Source organism: Ostrea edulis, chromosome 3 (genome assembly GCF_947568905.1).
Source record: "Ostrea edulis chromosome 3, xbOstEdul1.1, whole genome shotgun sequence".
NCBI classification, from domain to species: Eukaryota; Metazoa; Mollusca; class Bivalvia; order Ostreida; family Ostreidae; genus Ostrea; species Ostrea edulis.
The window spans coordinates 19,028,303-19,049,568 of NC_079166.1; the positions used below are offsets into that span (position 1 = coordinate 19,028,303).

Genomic DNA, 21,266 nt, shown 5'->3' on the forward strand with positions numbered 1-21,266 from the left:
CTCAGAAAAGTTTTACTTCATTCACTCAAAGTAATAAAAGTGTAATACAATTTAAGACTTGCGACTTTGTCGTAACTTCTTTTGTAAAATGGGCCCCAGGTGCTAAGGATCTGGGCTGTGGGGCATATTTTCAAAGTGAATGGTGCTACTTTCCTTGGCCTTCTGGTTAGCATAGATCAGACATTCTTTCAGACATGACAACACTTCAGTTGATTCCAGTAGTATTAGCCATAAGTCTATGGGAGAGAAAGATGGAAAATAAGAAAGTACTGATACACATTGATAACCAGCCACTGGTTACTATCCTCAACACGTAAACATCCAAATCAAAGAGAATAATGAGTTTGCTATGTCTTTTCATAATAAAATATATGTTGATGTATATTTAATTGCTGTTATAGAATTTAGAAATTCATTTCAAAATTAAGGATTATCTCCCTCATGCATACCTCTTATCCTTGGACGAATTTGGCTCCACTTGTTTGGCACGCTGTTTTTGGCTATATTTAGATCTAAAACTTCATGGTTATTTCGGATTTCAAACATTTCGGTTGAGCATCACTGAAGAGACATTATTTGTCGAAATGCGCATCTGCTGCATCAAAATTGGTATCGTATAAGTTTTACATTATGACCACTGGGTCGAGGCCTCTGCTGGTGGACTGTTAGTCCCCGAGGGTCTCTACAGCCCAGTAGCTAAGTACTTCGTTACTAGCTTGAAAATACGGATGTATATTTAATTGCTGTTATAGAATTTAGAAATTCATTTCAAAATTAAGGATTATCTCCCTCATGCATAGCTCTTATCCTTGGACAAATTTGGCTCCACTTGTTTGGCACGCTGTTTTTGGCTATATTTAGATCTAAAACTTCATGGTTATTTCGGATTTCAAACATTTCGATTGAGCATCACTGAAGAGACATTATTTGTCGAAATGCGCATCTGGTGCATCAAAATTGGTACCGTATAAGTTTTACATTATGACCCCTGGGTCGAGGCCTCTGCTGGTGGACTGTTAGTCCCCGAGGGTCTCTACAGCCCAGTAGCTAAGTACTTCGTTACTAGCTTGAAAATACGGATGTATATTTAATTGCTGTTATAGAATTTAGAAATTCATTTCAAAATTAAGGATTATCTCCCTCACGCATAGCTCTTACCCTTAGACGAATTTGACTCCACTTTTTTGGCACACTGTTTTTCCCTATGATAGCTCTAAAAACTTCATTGTTATTTCGGATTTCAAACATTTCGGTTGAGCATCACTGAAGAAACATTATTTGTCGAAATGCGCATCTGCTGCATCAAAATTGGTATCGTATAAGTTTAACATTAAATAACATTTTCTTTGGTGCTGTTGATACTATATTGAAACTAAATAGATATTTAGAAAGAGCAGGTAGTCCTTTACCAAAATTGTAAATTTATTGATCCCTGGGGTAGGGTGGGGCCAAAATGGTCAGTTATCAAATGTGTGAACAATAGACATTTTTAACTTCTTAATGATACCGATCTTTCCAATTCTTTTCATATTTGGTATGAAACATTTTTGGATCAAGGGGGACATAAATTATATATTTCAGGATTCTTGTACCCCTGGGGCCTTAGGGTGGGGCAAACACTGCCCAAAATTGACCAATTTTCAAAATTCTTCTCGAGAACCGTACACGTGTAAGAAAAACAAAAATGCATGGTGATGGAGAGCAGAGAGGCCTCTACTAAAATTGTAAATTTGATGATCCCCAGAGTAAGGGTTCTGACCCAAGGTGGGGTCAAACTTCGTATATAGTATTTATGTGTAAGTTTGCTGATACTGTATAAAATCTAAATGCACACTTAGGAATAGTAGAAAGGGATGTGCAAAAAATGGTGAATTTCAAATCAAAACCCTGGGTTATGACTTTAGTATGAGTCCAAATTAGTCATATCTTTTGATGTTTTAATATTAATACACCTATTATTTAAAGCCTTTCACCAGTGTATGTACTTTTGAGGGCAGTGAAGTTTCAAGAACACATTTTGTTTTATACTATTGCTGAACATTAGAATTTAGCTTAGATATTCAGAACAGGAAATTTTTTCTAGATTCCATAGCCCATGGAATAGTGATACTTTTTGACTAGTATTCAGGTAACCGATAGAAGCCTGTGGACCTCTTGTTTACTTACTTTTAAGATCTAAGTCATAACAAAACATGTTGAACAAAAATAAAAACTTGCTTGTGTTATTTATAACTGTTAATGCATTAATTATTACAAAAACGAAAATAAAACATCGATAAACAAAGGATTTGACATCATATCGTATTATCTTAAAGCGTCATTTTATAAAAAACTCGCCAAGATCCGCCAAGCGTATCCAACACTACCTATTTTAGGCTAGTTTATCGAAAGCGAAGGTAGGTTTTTTGATCAGTTTCATTATATTTACAAATGAAGTAAGATTCTATTATAGCTTACTGACTTCATCCCACACTTGAAGCAATTTCAAAGGTGCAGGCGGTAACTCTGGAACAAACGTTTCGGAATTGATCAGCAATTTTTTAAATCGATAAATATCGATATTCTTAGAATACTGTAAGCACAAAAATATAGCATTTTATAAATTACCTTCGCAGTCACCATTGCGTACGTGACATCCGGTCTACAAAATCTTTAATCTGGAGGATAGAAATTTATACAGTAAGTGTTTCTTTCTCATTGGCTTTAGATCATACGATTTAATTTTCAAACCTTATTTAGAGTCTAATTCATTGAATGAATATTCGTTTGTTGACTCGTGGACAATTTAACTGCCCATTACCCGCTAAGTTATTTTTGTTTTGACACGTTTGTTTGCATAACAACGTCCAAAACAAAACCACAAATATAAAGGCACAAACGTGATCCGATTGAGGACGGGATATGTATGTAGCGAAAATGACATAGAAACGGAGAAACACTTTTTACTACGCTGCTCGTTATATAATAGGACAAGAAAGGATTTCTCCAGTAAAATATAATTACCTGATTACATGTACCACAGTTTAAATTTAGATTATTCTTTATTTGTCATTGTAATTACCAATTATCCACGACAGATAGCAAATTTTATATCCAATTCTTTTAAAATCAGACAGCAAAAATTAAGGGAAAAAAATGACATAGAAACGGAGAATCACTTTTTACTACGCTGCTCGTTATAAAATAGGACAAGAAAGGATTTCTTCAGCAAAATAGAATTACCTGATAACCACAGTTTAAATTTAGATTATTCTTTATTTGTAATTGTAATTACCAATTATCCACGACAGACAGCAAATTTTATATCCAATTCTTTTAAAATCAGACAGCAAAAATTAATGAAAAAAAATATAATGTCATATCTCACTAGCATGTATACTGTTAGATATCTGTTTTTCCCTAAAGTAGCTCTTACAAGTTTATTGTTATTTTGGTTGAGCACCACTGCGGGAACATTATTTGTCGAAATGCGCATCTGGTGCATTAAAATTGGTACCGTATAAGTTTTACATATTGATTCAAATTGACATATAGGTCCGCTTGGGCCGGGTGTTATTTCATTTATATACAGATATGGAAATGTTGTTAATTAACGTACGTACACATGCTAATAAATTACTTACTACTACTATAAAGGCATTGGTACGATAAAGCCACTTACTGCTACAACCGTGGTGTATGCTGTTTGAATTAGTGTTGTCATTGTGTTGTAAATTTCCAGGGTATTCACAGAAAACGCTGATGACCTAGTGCCATGATATAGACAATTGAGGTTACATATAAATGTCCACAAAACAAAACTAATGAAAATAAACAGGAATTTTAATATAGCAAAAAAGCATAGAAGACGTTGATAATGTTGTTATTCATTTGGGCAGCACGTTTTAATAGAGATTTTACCTCAATTATTGCAGAGATCGAAGAATACCGCGTCCACTTTTTCCTAATGTTATGACATTTTAAATGATATATGCTAAAAATGGAAACCAACAGTGCTCAAGCAAAGAAAGTCACGAATGGGACATGTGATTGTAATTTGGAAAAAAAATTACACTTGTTGATATAATTGAATTCTGACTTGGCCGGGTTTGATAAACTTGTTTCATTACACGTTTTATCATTTTCATTATGCCTCTGTCGTAATAGTGCAATTGGTATATATTGTTTTATATAATACCTCATATTGCATTGAGTGTGGATTGAATGTAATGGTGACAATTGAAAAATATTTGTAAACAATAATTTGGTATAATATTTTATCCAGGAATAGAGTATGAAAAATCCTTAAATATATCAGATTTACATTGTAAAGTAATAGAATGTCCAAAAACTATCATAAATAGTCAGTCATACTACGGGTTTAATATACCTAAAATAAAACCAGTTTATGAACCGATTGTGGGGTTTTCACTAGGGCAATTTTGATGCCCCTTAAGCTACCGAGAGGTTAAAATCGGATGCAAATATCCAATAATTCAACAGCACTTTTGGGCTGTTCTTGGTCAATATGAAGGGATTGGATTTCTGGGAAATTATGGGAATCATCGATTGTTAACATTGCTTCTATAAGTCATGAAATATTTCTCGGGCGGGGGGGGGGGGGGTGTGGCTTATTGGAAGAGCGTCCTGGAATGTGAACTTGCATGTCAAAATATATTGTACATAAAATGAACAAAATACATTGTTAATTCAACAAATTTAATGAGTAAGTGGTTTCTTAAATTCAATGAATAGTTTTCTAAAACCGAAACGTCACAATAAAAGTAACCTTCTGTTTTATCCTGAATTCAAGTGACTTCTGACTCGTTGTTCGGTCTGAATAGCGGGACATGCCAAGGATATGTTCTTATTTTTGACGCAAAAAAAAAAAAATTAAAAAAAAACATTTCTTGCATATTAAACGAACTCCTTAGATCTGTCTATCAAGTCGTATCATGACGTACGTCAAAACGTAGACATAGCGTCACACATAGTCTTGCCCTGCCTTTATCAACATTTCACTTTGTTAAACATTAGACCTAATGGTGCACTTTATTTTGGAGCTAGGAGACCAAAATATTCGAATGATGATCCACGTAAGTGCAAGGTTTGACTATGTGAGATCTTCGTAACGCATGTTGCATGAAGTGCCCAAGTGTGAAAAGATGGTGTACTAGAGAGGTATTTCTGCTACCCATGGTGAGAAGGTACGACCCAAATGTCTGATGTCTTTGGAGGATATATATTAGTTTCCAGCCACATTGATGAGACTGAAAGTTGGATTATATGTTTATAAAGTTTTTTGCAAAAAAAAATTTTAAAAAGTTTCACACTTTACATGTCACATTTGATTCAATCTTGCCTTACGTCAACAGACAATTAGGTCCACATCATATTCATGCAAAACTTTACTATGTTCCATTAAGAGTTTTAGATACGTTATTTGTAGAAGCTACAGCTACCGGTAGTCTATACTTGGATGTTTCAAGACCTGAATGCAAGATGAAGATAACGAACAGTGATCAATCTCATAACTCATACAAGCAATACAAAATAGATAGTTAAGCAAACACGGACCCCTGGACACACCAGAGGTGGGATCAGGTGCCTAGGAGGAGTAAGCATCCCCTGTTGACCGGTCACACCCGCCGTGAGCCCCATATCCTGATCAGGTAAACGAAGTTATCTGCAGTCAAATCAGTGTGCCAAGAACGGCTTAACATATATAGACTGAACTCTATGATTATGGATGTTTACAATCACAGCCTCTTTAAACCAGCACGGGCCATGGATGATATTCCTTTCAAATCATGTCGCCAGTTCCTTAAGCTCAAATTTACAAACAAAGGAATAGATGCTGCCAACATAAGCAACACTCGTCGTCATCAAAGGGTTCAGTCGTGTATTCCAACTTATTTCAAGTTGAAGTACACACCCTTTATTTCCTACAGCTATACTTCTGCTATTGCATCCAAACTTTTTGATTATAAAAAAACTTTGCAGTGCCTAGATATAGACCATCTTAGACGCAATCCACCAATGTGTTCTTGTTCTTCATCTTCTTTCAACTATAGTCCAGCTGGACATGTCATTACTGGTGATGTTGATATAGTTGAAAATGAAAACCTCAAATCACTTATTCTAAAAGGTCATAAATACAGAGAACCTCGGTCTTTTAATTGGTGACAAAACTTCATCTCTACTATGAATTCTCTCAAAAATTATGCCAGGCGATGGGCTAAATATGAAAAAGAACTTGATACATTGTCAGAATGGGTTAAACGCATAAGAGGAATACCAAAATCCCACATTAGACATATTAAAACAAAAGTACGTACCATCTATCCTTCTGTGTTTAGTAAACCAGAAATTATAAATGATTGATTGATTGATGTTTTCCGCCACACTCAACAATTTTTCAGTTATCTGGTGGCGCCCAGTTTTTATTGGTGGAAGAGAGAACCCAGATACAATGTACCTGCGAAGAGGCCACCGACCTTCCGAAAGTAAATGAATTAGATGGGTTACATGAGGAATATGGTTTGGTTCCGGCTGACAAAGGTAGTAACAACATTGTCTTTGTTTGTAAGGCTCATTATCACAACTGTATTTTAAACAAACTTGCCATTAATTCCACTTTGGTAATCGTACTTATACTCCAACTGCCCTTTCAAAAGAGGAGAGTTTTCAAAACCATGCTTCAGTTTTAAACTCATTTTATATCCCAGTCAATGGGTCGAATGAATATAAGTTACCGTACCTATACTGGATTCCTAAACTACATAAAACCCTTACAAAGATACATTGCTTGATCCAGTAAGTGCTTTACCAAGCCCCTATCTTTGCTCCTCACGAAAATATTAGCAGTTGTGAAGGAGAAACTTCAGACTTACTGTGCGTCTACATATGCCAAAAGTGGTGTTAATTAAATGTGGATTCTAAAACATTCTAAAGAACTTTTAGTAAATTGAAATCAATAACATCAAAACCTATGACTTTTCATCACTATACACAACCATTCTTCACGATAAATTATAGACAGTTGCTTCTTCAACAAAAATGGAAAACGGAAATGTTCATATCTAGTGATCAGTCATCGGAAAAGTTACGTTGTTAAATACTTCTTTAATTTCACGCACAAGTACTCTGAAGTTGAAATAAAAAATCAATATATGCACCCAGGGGTGCATGAGCCGAGTTGCATTTGATACATTGTAAAGTCAGAAATGATGTGGCATAGTTATAATTGTGAATATTCGGATTTAAACTTTTAGAGTTATCATGCAGATCTAGATATTTCTAAATTTTCAATCTTTTTTTTTAGAACTGTGACCTTGACCTTTTTTCTCCAAAATCAATAGGGGGTGGGGGGTCTTCCTAACCTGCTATCCAACAATATAACCAAGTTTCATTTGATTCAATTTTAAACTTTTCGAGTTACTGTCCAGAAACCATATTTGTCTGAAGTTTTCAATCTATTTTCGGTCACTGATATTTCTAAAATTTTCAATCTCTTTTAGAACTGTGACCTTTGACCTATTTTCTCCAATAGGGGTCTTCTTTACCTGGTACATAATAATATCGTTAAGCATCATTTGATTCAGATTTACACTTTCTGAGTTATCATCCGGAAACCAACTTTTTGAAATTTTCGTTCTATTTTCGGTCACTGTGACCTTGACCTTTAGCCATTTTTCTTCAAAATTAATAGAGGTTTTTGTTACCTAGTACCCAACAATATACCAAAGTTTCATTTCATTACATTGTAAACTTTTTGAGTTATCATCCTGAAACCAATTGTTGACGTCCGCCCGCCCGCATCACCAAACCAATAGCCGAGTTCAACTTCGTTGCAACTCGGCTAAAATATTCTAGAGTTCCTCATTTACAATATCTTTGTGGTCTTTAGTGATCAGGTCTTCCAACAGTCTGTTGGAATTCCCATTGGCACGAATTGTGCTTCTTTGTTAGTTGACCTGTTTCTATATTCACATGAAGCAGAATTTATTCAAAAACTTCTACGTGAGAAGAAAAAATCTCTTCCTGTGGCATTCAATTCGACAATTAGATATATTGACGATGTTTTGTCTATTAACAATAATAACTTTCATTCATATGTCGATTCGATATATCCCTGCGAGATCGAAATAAAAGACACCACAGAGTCGTCCACTTCTGCTTCATACTTAGATATTGTATTGAAAGTAGATATTAAAGGCAAACTGGCAACTCAACTGTATGACAAACGGGATGATTTCAGCTTCTCCATCGTTAACTTTCCATACTTATGTAGCAATATTCCATTATCGCCTGCATATGGTGATTATATCTCTGAAATGATTCGATACGCAAGAGCTTTTTCTGCGTATGGTCAGTTTTTAAATCAAGGTAAGCTACTGACAAACAAGTTGATGGTACAGGGGTTTCAACAGTCTCAATTAAAGTCAGCATTTCGCAATTCTATGGTCATGGTCATTATAACGATTTAGTTCGTCAATACAACCTATCATAGGGTCAAATGCTGTCTGACGTGTTTCATACCGATTGTTAAGTCGTTCTTTGCACACTGATTTTGACTACGGATAACTCCGTTTACCTGATAGGGATATAGGGCTCACGGCGGGTGTGACCGGTCGACAGGGGATGACTAATCCTCCTAGAGGCACCTGATCCAACCTCTGGTGTGTCCAGGGGTCCGTGTTTGCCCAACTATCTATTTTATATTGCTTATAGGAAATATGAGATTGATCACTGTTCGTTATCTTCACCTTTCATGTAGTAGGAGTTATACATAACTATCAAACTGTTTAAAATATGAAATGTTGACTCAAGATAAAGTAATTACAATGCATGTTTAGTTGGTTGGAATTTATTCAAGGGAACATGTTTTCGTGTTTTCATTTTTTCCCAACTTTAAAGATTTTTTTAGATTGCAAAAAATATTTGTGTAGAAATCAAATAGTCGTGTTCATTAAAATCTCTCTTTTCACATTGTAAACAAACTTTCCTTCAGATAAAACCAGAACGTTTATTTTTTTCTTTCCTACAAGATTCTCTGTTTCACCAATTTCCACCTCACTTTTCATGATGCCAGGAGCTTCGGCGGAAATATTCCATATCGGAGGCATGTTTGAAACATGAACATACATGAATTATTAAGTTTGTGTGCATGTTTTGCACTTTAAATGATTAAAAGTGTTTGTCATTAAATATATTTTTAATAAGTAAGATGTAAAGTGACATTTGATAATTATTGTATTGACTTTTTTATGTCAGTGATGCTGTTTGAAATTCAAAATAATGGTTACCAGTTTTGGGAAACAACTCTTTTTTTAATTGCAGTTTGAATTGCTGAATGGAGCTGACCATGTCAAAATACCTTTGATCAGAATGACATTTATCAGAGTTGATTTTTTTTCTCTAAACTCCACATCCCATTAAATTGCTCACTCAGTTTGGTGCATGACTGCAGACAGGACTGTGCTAGACTATATTCAATCCAAGGAGTTTTAAAAGTTAAATGTATATGTAAATACCTGTAGAGTTTTTGAACAAAATATACTAAATAAGTTTTTTGATCCAGATCAAAACATATCTCTTACCCAAAAGGACATTCATAGTATGCATAGCATACTTTTTTTCTTTTTAAGCAAAGATTTGTACACTTTATACCTGGTTTTCTTCATGGAAGCCAAACAGAAGATAATGATATACTCCAGGGATTCATATCTAATAAACATGATGATTAATAGTATTATCATATCCAATTTCGCCCCATAACTGACTTGAACTTCGTAATAGCTCATATAACAAGTTTGGGGAAGAAGTATTTTAAGTCAGCTATGGTACAAAGCGTAATATGCAAATACTGGCTAAGTACCAGTTAACATCGGGATCTTTGTGTTCACAGGCTGAACGGAGTAGCCCTTTTTCGTTCAACCTGTACAAATGAAAGGGCAGAGACAAAGTTCTGTTCCGCTACTCTTTTTTATTAAAGAAACATTTTATCATTATAATCATTGATTACAATTCATATTATACAATATACAATAATAATTAAAAACATTATTATAAAAGTTCACACAAAAATTAACGAAGCCATCTGAAAAATTGAAAAGTTATTTCAGAAATGCACAAGTATACTCAATATCTTACCTGTATAAATGAAAGGCCAAAGACATAGTTCTGTTCCGCTACTGAAGAACTCTGTCTCTGTTCCTCGCATTTATACCCCCCCCCCCATACATCCTCCAACATCCTTATCATATCTGTTATATCTTAATAATCTGTACTATTGACATTGGCTTTTAATACAAACTCAAAGCCAACACAATTATTTACTTGAAAAATCTATCATTTAGCGTTGCATACTCAACTTCACTTCTAAGGTTTTGCATAATTTTTAATTTCTTTTTTCTTGTAAATAATATATATAAATGATTGACCTCTGGTGACTGATTTCTTACACTCCGATTTGTTACACGTTTCCTCTGACCAAAATCGATTTCACCCTCATGATCTTGAAAACAAGCTATAAACATAAATACTAATATTCTCCGTCACCTCACCTCACGGTGAAAAGTTCAAACATTTTTGTTTTGCATATTATTGTTGTTTTAGTCCCACATTATTTTGCCAAGTCATTACTCCATTCATTACTCTTCTCCCTTATTTCAGAATTCTATCATCTGTTTTATACATTGCAAATTTTGTTATGATAAATTCCCCTTCCCAACGAAAATCTTGTCATCAAAATTGAATTAAAATTCAATTTCTCTTAAGGCTTTAAATACAAAAGGTATAAGGAAGATCCCGTGATAGAAAATCATAATAAGATGAGCTGTTCTCTCACGCATTTCTATAATTTAATTTTAGTATAAAAAAATAATTTGCTGATTCTGTATCAGAAATTAAAGAAAATCTTTAGCTAGTGATAATCTATATAAATATGTTGCATTTTTTTTTAAATTCATGCAGATGCGATTTTTTTTTTTTAAAACATTTTCAATTAGTTGCAAAATAGTAAATGGTAACACATTGTGATCCTTTTTTTATGACTCGTAATAGGAACTTTATAAAATTTCATATTCATTTATTTTCAAATGGCTTAAATAACTAATAGATATCATAATGAATACAATAGTAAAAATAAAAAAAACCCTTTCAACTCAAATAATGAGTATATCGTGGGGGGTGGGGGGATCCCACACTATAAACAATAGGGTATGTAAGTCTCGGCACGTGATCTGCGAGAAATAGCGATAAATTTCACTTCCGGGCAGTCGTAAATGTGAAAGTCATGGCGCTTTCGATAGCCTACTGGACATCGTACGTAAATGGCCAGAGCAACCTGGCCAAAAAGAGCGAGGCTGCAGTAGAAGGTGGAAGGGTGTTGAGGTTTACCTTCGACCATGAGCTGCGAGTGATAAACTCGTCGGTGCAGGCCTCAATGCGAGATACATCGTACACAGTTCAAGTAAGTGTGTATCAAGCATTTGCCATTGTCATTTTAGGCCTATAATTTAGTTTAGGGTATTGAATAATAGTAGAAATCTTCACAGGATATCTATTTTTTCTTCAAAGACATGTGATACAGTCATGTATTTTATTAAAATTTTATTGGAATCCCCACCGACTATATCTGCAATACTACATACATGTAAAGACGTACTCATGTATCGTGTGAAATTTCAAATTACCTACCTAAGTTTTTGATCACTATTTGTTATTTCCTAATGGTCTAACACTAATACAGCATTTCATTAAGCAGTACCGTCTTATAAAACAATGGTCCATTGTGTATTCAATGTATTCATTATTTATCCATCATGTGTTTTTCAATACTAGGTTTTTCTTTAAGAAAGTGACAATGATATCATAAAAGATGCTTCATGCCAGTGTCCAATGGGAGAATTTAAATGTCACTATTTGGCAGCAACACTACTGTTTAGGTAAGTTTAGATAAAAATGACTTGTTCACTATGTACCTGAGTGTAATTGTGTAATGAGATTTATAATACATAAACCTTAAAAAGTGCCAATGGGATATTCTGGCTTTGTGCTATTTTTTACTTGCTTGCATGGTATATATAGGATCTCACATGGTTTGTGGTTTGATATGATTTACTTTCAACGAGTTGTGTTTTCTATTCCCGAGCCTTGGCGAGAGGATAGAAAGCACACAACCAGTTGAATTTAAATCAAATCAAACCACAAACCATGGGAGATTCTTTTTATCACATGTTAACCCCACCCTGGTTATTCATTTACCTTACAGTACTGTATAGTTGGGAATTTTGGTTCGCTCTGACATTTTGTAAACAAACTACGTAAAACTGACGTTTGTGATGTCACTGGATAAAGGAGTAAACATGTGATAAATTGTAATATGACATGTATATTACATGAATTAATATTAGCATTTTTCTACTCAAAAATTTACACATATTTGTAGTTATAAGAGGGCAAGTAAAACGGACGTTAAGTGTAGTTGGGTCAAACATCCCAAGTCAGCGCCACCTAAGGAAACAGTAACTATGCAGGAGCTGTATCCATCAAATCAACCTAATTACACGTACATATTTCAGTTATGTTTTTGATATTGATTAAAATTATGTTCTCCATTACACAACTATCATTGCAGATTGCTAAAGCATTACTTGAATTTTTTTTTTGTAATCGAAGAAGTTGAGTCTGTATGATCCCTTTAAAAAACAAGAAAGTTTTAAGTTGTTATGCTTTTTTTTTTTTTTTTTTATAAATCAGAGAACTCAAGAGAGTTGTAAAGGATGACGACAGGTTATTTTTGCGTAATTAACTCGGCCAATTGGGGCGCTTTACAGGTTGTTTTCATCTTTCTGAAAACAGTTTCCTTGTTTATGAGCAGTTTTCCTGCTTAGGACTGACCAAGAGTTTTGCATGGTTTTTTTTTTAGTTATTAATAAGATTTACTAGACAGATGTTGTTGACAGATTTTAGTATTGATTGATTTTAATATGTATGTATGCAGTATTTGAATTGTTTATTCCAGAATTATTGACATGTTTTATTTTCCATTATTTGAAATACTTTAATAAGAATTTCACTGAAAGTATTGTATTTGGAAGTAAACGATGATTTGAACATATCTTATTTTATAAAAAGACAAATGGATTGGTTACAAGTTCTAGCAACTTGGAAGTAAATGTGGAAAAAACTCTTTGTTTAGTTTGTAAAGATAAATACATTCAATTCTCTACACAATATTTTCATGAACATGTATAAGAATTATATATTTTTCATAAATGCAAATGCATTTTTCAATGTTCTTTTTTTCTTAAAAGCTCTGCATTGGATTCTGTCAAAGGAACCCGAGATTGAGGCACTACCTGTACCAATTGTTGAGGACATTCTTTTGTGCCAGGAGCCACTCTCATGGCTAAGGCAGCAACTGATCGTTTCACCATATAGAGTAATCCAAACAGCCTTCCTCACAATTGGACAGAGAGATAATGCTACCTGGACAGTAGTAAGAAAGCATAGATTTACTGCTTCTAATTTTGGACCAATCATTGCAGCTGCAAAGCTCAATAGGTAAATATAGATTCATGGTAAATAGAATTGGCTAAAATTTCAGCCCAATTTTAAAATACATTCAGGTGAAAAAGAATCTTATTAGTAATGGCATATGCTTTCCTTTCCACCAGGTTAGATGTCTCTTTAACGAAGAGGTTATTGAGTGCCTACAACTTAGAAAAAAGAGCCCCCATCCAGTGGGGTGTTACACAAGAGAGTGTTGCTATAAAGGAATACTGCAAAGAGTGTAACAGTATTGCCAACAGGTATCTTTATTGACAAAATTTTTGTTTACATATCATTGATATTATTCTTCTATGAGGACAATAAAGAATATTTAATTTAAGAATATATTATTTGTAGGTATATGGCTTCATGAGATAGGAGTCTTAGGGGCTTCACCTGATGGTTTTATGCAAGGAACTTTCAAAGACAGTTTGAATGTGCACCTCCAACATCCTCAGAAGAAAACGTTGCATGACATAGTGGAGGTCAAATGTCCTTTCTTCGCTAAGGACTTGACTGTTGCAGATGCATGTAGTACAATCAAGGAGTTTTACTTAGGTATGGGTATACACTGTAATTGACTCAGATTAGAGACATCATCTGTATGACATTTAATGACTCACAGACTGTCATTACTTTTTAGCTATTGGTTGTTGTCTGTCGTCATGTGTTGACAATTAAACATTTTTAAACTTCTTGATAACTTGATTTGACCAATGTTCAAAAATCTTCACACTGCACATGTGTAAGAAAAACTAAATGCATCTAGTGATGAAGACTAGGAAGACCTCCACCTAAATTGACAATTTTATGATCCCTGGGGATGGGGTTCTGACCCCATGGTGGGGCCAAACTTAGAATATATTTTTTGTACAAGTTTGCTGACACTGTATAAAATCAAATGCATACTTAGGAATAGCACAAAATTATGTACAAAACATGGTGAATTTCACAACCCAGGGTTTTGATTCTAGGATGGATCCAAATTAGTCATATCTATTGATGTTTTAATGTTAATACACCTATGATATCATGTAAAGCATTTGATCATTTTATGCACCTTTGAATGCTGTGAAGTTTTAAAAATACATCTTGTTTTGTACTGTTGCTGAACATTAGAATCTAGCTTAGATATTCAGAACAGGACATTTTTTCCAAATTTCATAGCCCTTGAGAGTAGTGATACTTTTTCACTAGTGCTCATGTGACCGATAAGGCCTGTGGGCCTCTTTTTGGCATAACATGGGCGGATTTAATTTCATAACCACTTTTATCTATATTTCAGTCAAAGATGAAGATGGTAACATTACTTTGGAAAAGGACACATGACAACTGGCATCAGGTACAAGGACAGCTTCATTTGTCTGGAACTCAATGCTGTGACCTTGTCATTTGGACTCCAGTGGACTTGAAAATTATTAGAATATTGAAGGACAACACATGGGCTCAAAACATTTCAAAAATGCTAGATTTTTATTTCACAGTTTTTTGTCCATCTTTATCAGAATGATTTGTTAAATATATCAACACTACAAATTTACAAAATATGAGAAATTTTCATTTGACTTGATGTACATATATATCTAATATAATATATAACTATGCCTCTCATTCAGCTTTAGTGTTCTTTTATTCATTTAGAAATCATATACTGAAAGAAAATAATACTTGGAACAATACCCCCCCCCCCCCCAAGTAACAATTTAAGAACTACACAGTATGAATTTCTTATCTGATACATTTGCCAATAATCATTCTTGTAAGAGGTGAGATCAAAATTCAATGACTGACAAAAAACTAAATTCAAATATTTTTTTCATAAAGATCCTCCTCACAAGTACATATTATGAATGTTGATAATGATTTGTATGTGAAAATCTATTTCAGATGACATGTTTACAGGAATATTTATCATAATCTCCATAGCTAATGGTATTTGAATTTAGATTTTTATCTGACATTTATGTTTTGATCTCTCCCCTAACATCCATGTGAATGACAAATTAAAATAGCTGTCGTATAATAATAGAACAAGAGATCTACATGTATTTCCAGTCAACATGTATAACATTCAAAAATTGTGGCCTAGAATCTACTCTTACAGTAGCTCATATTTGTCAGCAATCCCCTTAAGAAGGGGGGCCTGCAAATTAACTAGACAGCAGCACAATTGAAATAACTTTGTCGTCAAATGTCCATACTGAGCTGGCACATGATTAAGGATTTCATAATTTGTCATCCTTTCGTTTGCTCTCAACATGAATTCTACTACGTCCAATTTTATAACAAAGTTTTGCCTCTTCTTTGGTAAAATGCGATTTATTTGACAAAAAAGGTGGAATGTTTAATGATACCCCGGAAGGAAGTTTGTCAAAGATATTAAAGCCTTTATCTGCAAGAATAAGATCTCCAGGCTGTAATTGGTCAAGAACTTTGCAATGCTGTACTATGGCTGCATCAGATGTGGAACCGGGATATAAATCAAAAGTAAATACAAGAGCACCATTTGGAGCCACACAGGTCACCGCCTTTACAATGTGTCGGCTTTTGTAGTTGCTGTATGTAAGTGATTGACTATTCATATTTGATGGTATATCTTGGGCGATTTCTGTGGCATCCATGGCAATTCTTGCCGAGGTGAAATCTGCAAAGAATTTTGGCATAGACCCTTTGCACTTTAATTGAGAAGGAATGTCCACAGCTTTCAATACACCATCAAAAAAGATTTCATGAAGAGCAGAGATAAATGTATTTATAATGTTAAATATTGTAGATCTGCTTGTACCAAATCTAATAGCAAGGTCTAGATCTCGAAAGTTTAAGCGTAGCTTCATCAAACATATTAAGCAGTTGGTCCTCTAAACTAAAGCAGGTGACCTCCCAACCAGTATAATAATTAAACGGCGCCATTTGCTTGAGAATTTGCACAATAACGTTGAAGACGTCTGCTGAAAATGAGGTGTAAAGCAGCATCTAAAAAGTAGAAAAGTAAAAACAATTATCAATAATAAGAGGCCCGTGGGCCACATCGCTCACCTGAGTCACCTTAGCTCATATTTAAAGATTTTTCCTATATATTGTTATGTAAAACTTTGATCTCCCATTGTGGCTCCATCCAACCCCCAGGGGCCATGAGTTTAACAAACTAGAATCTGCATTGTGTCAGGAAGCGTTCATGTAAATTTCAGCTCTTCTGGTCCAGTGGATCTTGAGAAGATTTTTAAAAGAGCCCACCCTATTTTTGCATTTTTGTGATTATCTCTTCTTTGAAGGTTGCATGGCCCTTCATTTGAACAAACCTGAAAGCCCTTCACCCAAGGTTGATTTTGGCCACATTTGGTTATAATTGGCACAGTGGTTCTGGAGAAGAAGTTGAAAATGTGAAAAGTTTACAGACAGACAGACGACGGACAACACACGATCAGAAAAGCTCACTTGAGAATTTAGCTTGTAATACAAAAGTTTACAAGAAAACTGCTATTATGTGTTCAGTATGCTGATTTAATGATTGATTGGGGTTTTACGCCGTTTTGGCAATATTTCAGCCATTTTTCACTATGCTGATAGAATCAAATTACCTTTTCGGAATCTTCCAGGATGTCTCCCACCGTCATTTTGGGTTTCCTCATTTGGAGGTTCCTAATTTCTTCCTGGAGCTCTTTTACCTCGTTCTTCAGTTTTTTCACTGCAGATATATAAATTTACAGAGCAAATATCACTTTAAATCTGACTGTCACTTCAATGACTTCTTTATAATAATATCCTTAGATCCCTCTTATTTATATGTTTCACATACGCTACAGTCCTTGAATTTTAAGATGGCTTACTACATCTTGAAAGAGTTTCTCAAATCAGCATGAAATGATTTGATTATGAAAGATATGATGATATATAATGAATACTTATGTTAAAATTGCAGAAAATATGAAATTTTGGATAAAAAACATGTTTTAAAAAAAACAACAGTACATATAAACAAAAGACTGTGGGATTTGAACCTGGGATCGGCGGTTCACCAGACCAATGTTATGACCAATGAGCTAACATTTCAATCAATAAAAATAATTTCACAAAACCTTTAAATCGCCATCTTGTGGCATGGTGTCATAAAGAGTATAAGCCTTGATATAGTGAGAATTATATCTATATTTACTGGAACTTTATTGTTTCTTACCTGAATTGATTTGTTTTTGAATGGGCATAGAAGCCTCAACATCATCATCTGAAGTCATGCGATAGGAATGGTCATGAACTAGATAACCATGGTCATTACAAGATGCAGATTGTTCATCCATCTCATCATTGCCAGCTTCTTTAGATTTCTTTTCCCTAAAAATTATTTTTTTATTTAAAATTAAAATTTTAACATTTTATCTTGAGGCCCTACATTATGAAAAACCTACTGATTTTAAGATCTAATCACCACACAAATGAGTAGCTCAATTAAGTTTAATTATTGTGGATTCCAGTTAATACATCTACTAGTCGAGGGTTTTTGATCCGAACTGCTACTAATAAAGCATGACAGTTTTCATAGTTTTTTTAAGTAGCAGTGCTGATTAGAAACCATCAACTAGTGAAGATGCAGTTTAGGGACCAGTCAATATTCATTGGGGGTTTGGACTGGTACAAAAGGCGACAGGACAGACAGTTTTTGGGACTTACATTCTGATAGGACTCCATATTGTTTTTTATTTTCAACACTGATAGGACAGCAATATTTTTTATTGCAAATGTAACATTGAAAAAAGAATATCAAAACTTTCTATTCAAATCTTAGAACTTATAAATCTATCATACAAACAATAATGCTGAATTGAATGCATGCTTGATTTCAAGTCCAAGTTGAATATACTGGAGAAAATTTGCAACAAAATACTGGACCTTCGAAAATATTTAATGGTAAAACACGCAATTAAAAATCGCAAAATAAGTATTCAGCTGTGAAAAGAATTGCAAAAATTACATGTAAGTTTTGCATGGAGTATGGATTTCAATCATAGAACATAAAAATATTATATATTATGTTGGTCATAACTTAAAGGATACAGACTAGGCCTGGAGGTTATAAACTTTTACCGTATTAATACTAAAACACTCACTTTTGAGTATGAGTACGATTTAGAGCACAGAGTTTCAGTTTGAGTATGAAAACATGCACAAAAAAGTTTTATAACCTCTATGCCAGAATTTACCTAAACACATCTTTCCTTTTAAAATTAAACTCTATTTCTATCATCATCTTTTTCTTATCATTATCTATGTTCAATAGATTTTCCTTTTTCTGCGCTTTACTGTTGAACGATATAATTGTTTCAACAACTGTGAGACATGATTTGACGGTTCCCAAGTGGGTTTTGATCCATCCGCCCATTTTACTAAATAATGTCTTTTATTATTTACATATTTTGATTTTTGAACTTCATGCCATTCCCCTTTTTTATTTTGATTACCTTTATTTCGATTCTGTTGCCGTATTTCATTCTCTTGATCATTTTGATTATCGTCGTTTCTTCGATCATTTTCAATATCGGTATTTTCTTGATTTTCCTCATTATTTGTCGGTGGTGGTCGGAAATCTCGCGGATCTTTATACAATTTCAAACGATTCGCATGAACCGACGACTTTAATTCTATGTGATCCACACATCGTCGCAATCTAAATGAAGGGTTCGGGTTGACCTTAATTATGTAATAAGGACCCTCCCATTTAGGTTCGAGTTTCTGTTTCCTTCCTGGTGTACATTTCATAACATTTAATAATACTTGATATCTTAACTGAAATTGTTGAACCTTTGTTTTCTTATCATACCTTTCTTTATTCAACTTCTGTACCTCTGTTACAGTTTGGTTAGCTATTTCTTGTATTATTTTTACTTTCTTCACTAAATCTTCAATATAATCTTCTTGTGCTCTATTCAATTCTTCAGTAGGTAACAACGCAATATCTAACAGTAAGGACATTTCTTTTGCAAATATCATATAGTATGGTGACTGTGTTGATGGACTCATACGAAAGGCCATTAGATAGATTTGTTTTTCAATTTCAAGTTTTGCTTTCGGAGATGTCTATACGGTTGCGAGTGAATTGGCTTTTCATCTTCTGTCTTTATGGAATGATAATAATTGTTACATTTTCCCAGTTCTGACAAATCATTTGCAAAAACATTACTGTTTTTATTTACAAATTCTTGAAAGATTTGTTTTTGTTTTTCTGATAACACCGATGTCGACAAATCCAGAGGAACATGTTTGTATTTAGACTTAACAGACGCCGCATTCTCATCTAAAGAATAAATACTTTCTATTCGGACAGTACTTACCTAAGCTACAATTGTTCCGGCGGTCAGACGAATGTTATTATTAGACGCATTTGCAACTTGTATAAATAGATGCCTTGGTTTATATACTACCAAACAATTGGCCACTGCGTACTGCTTCTGTGTATTACCAGTTGGTTCTAGTAACACCGTTTCGTTTTTCTTCGTTCGAGATAGCTTTATTGGAATGTTTACAAGACAATGCGGTTCAATCAGCATTGTTTTCGAAACTCTTGCTAACCCATTATCTACGTTAATAATGTTTACATGCATAGAAAATTCTTGTAAATACAATGTTCCAGTTCCCCAATCAATGCATGCTTTTTGTTGTTTCATAAAATTTGTTCCCAATATAAGTGGATGACATAAATCTTGAATCACATGAAAAGTTTGACTTAATTTAAGACCTCCAATCTTAATATGTAACTCAATTTTTCTAATGACCTGATGTGCAGTGCCTCCTGCACCTGTGATGAATAAAAGTTCTGATTGTTTAAGTTTATTTTTAGAAGTTTATATTCTCTTCAAAGTTTCTGAGTTAATAGCAGAGATAGTTGACCCTGTATCTAGAAGATCATTGAACCGCACGTTTTGTACAAACAATGGAATTGAACATTTCTCGTTAAAAGAAATTAAAGCATCAACAGATTCCAATCTTTGCCCATCTCCAGAATGTTTTTCATTAAAATTTTGAGTTGTATTTCGATTTGAATTTGATTGTTTTGTTTTAAAATTTTGAAATTGTCTCTGTTCAAATTTTAATTGCTGATTTTGAATATTGTGAAATTTATTTTGTTGCAAATGTAATTGTTGTTTTGGAGAGAAATTTTGAACATTTGATTTTGATCTTCTAGAGATAGGCGTTAAGCCCTATTGTTAAACATTCCACGACTGTCTACATGCCTTGAAAAATGACCATTTTTTTTGCAGTTATGACATACAGAATTGCGAGCAGGACATGTACCCTCTCTATGCACATTCCTAAACAAAAAGAACATTGAGCAACTGCCATGTGTGGGTGTTGTTTTAGTTGCTGTTGAAGATTTGGGGTTACACTGACCCTTGGTTGAGGAACCCTACCTATTCTTTGCATACTAGGTCCTGTAAATGGACGCCTTGGTCTATATATAGGGATTTGCTGTTGTGGCCAATAAGATTTTACCCTTTTAAAATTTAGCGACTGGTTTCCATCATATCGCGATGTGAATTGTACCCCTGTAGTGAAATCCTGTGGGTAATCCCCATACTGTGATACATATTGTGAGGGTAAACATTCATAATGACCCAATTCATTTATCTCCGGTTGAGATTCCATCTTGCTTTTAATATTCCGAATTTCAGACAAAAGATTATCATACGTTTCTAGTGTTGTAACATGATTTGGTTGATATTTTTCTGCTAAAATGG

General features: G+C 34.0%; 1 protein-coding gene and 1 pseudogene across 2 annotated transcripts in view; both read left to right on the forward strand.

Moving 5' to 3' along the window:
• The first annotated feature begins 2,486 nt into the window (after positions 1–2,486).
• Positions 2,487–21,266, forward strand: part of LOC125674623 (uncharacterized) — a 33,107-nt gene continuing 14,327 nt past the window's right edge. For both annotated transcript variants that reach the window (XM_056157682.1, XM_056157683.1), the window contains exon 1: positions 2,487–2,679. The gene's annotated coding sequence lies outside the window, so the exon portion shown is untranslated. The remainder of the gene's footprint in view (positions 2,680–21,266) is intronic.
• On the forward strand, positions 4,642–15,150 carry LOC125674654 (uncharacterized; annotated as a pseudogene).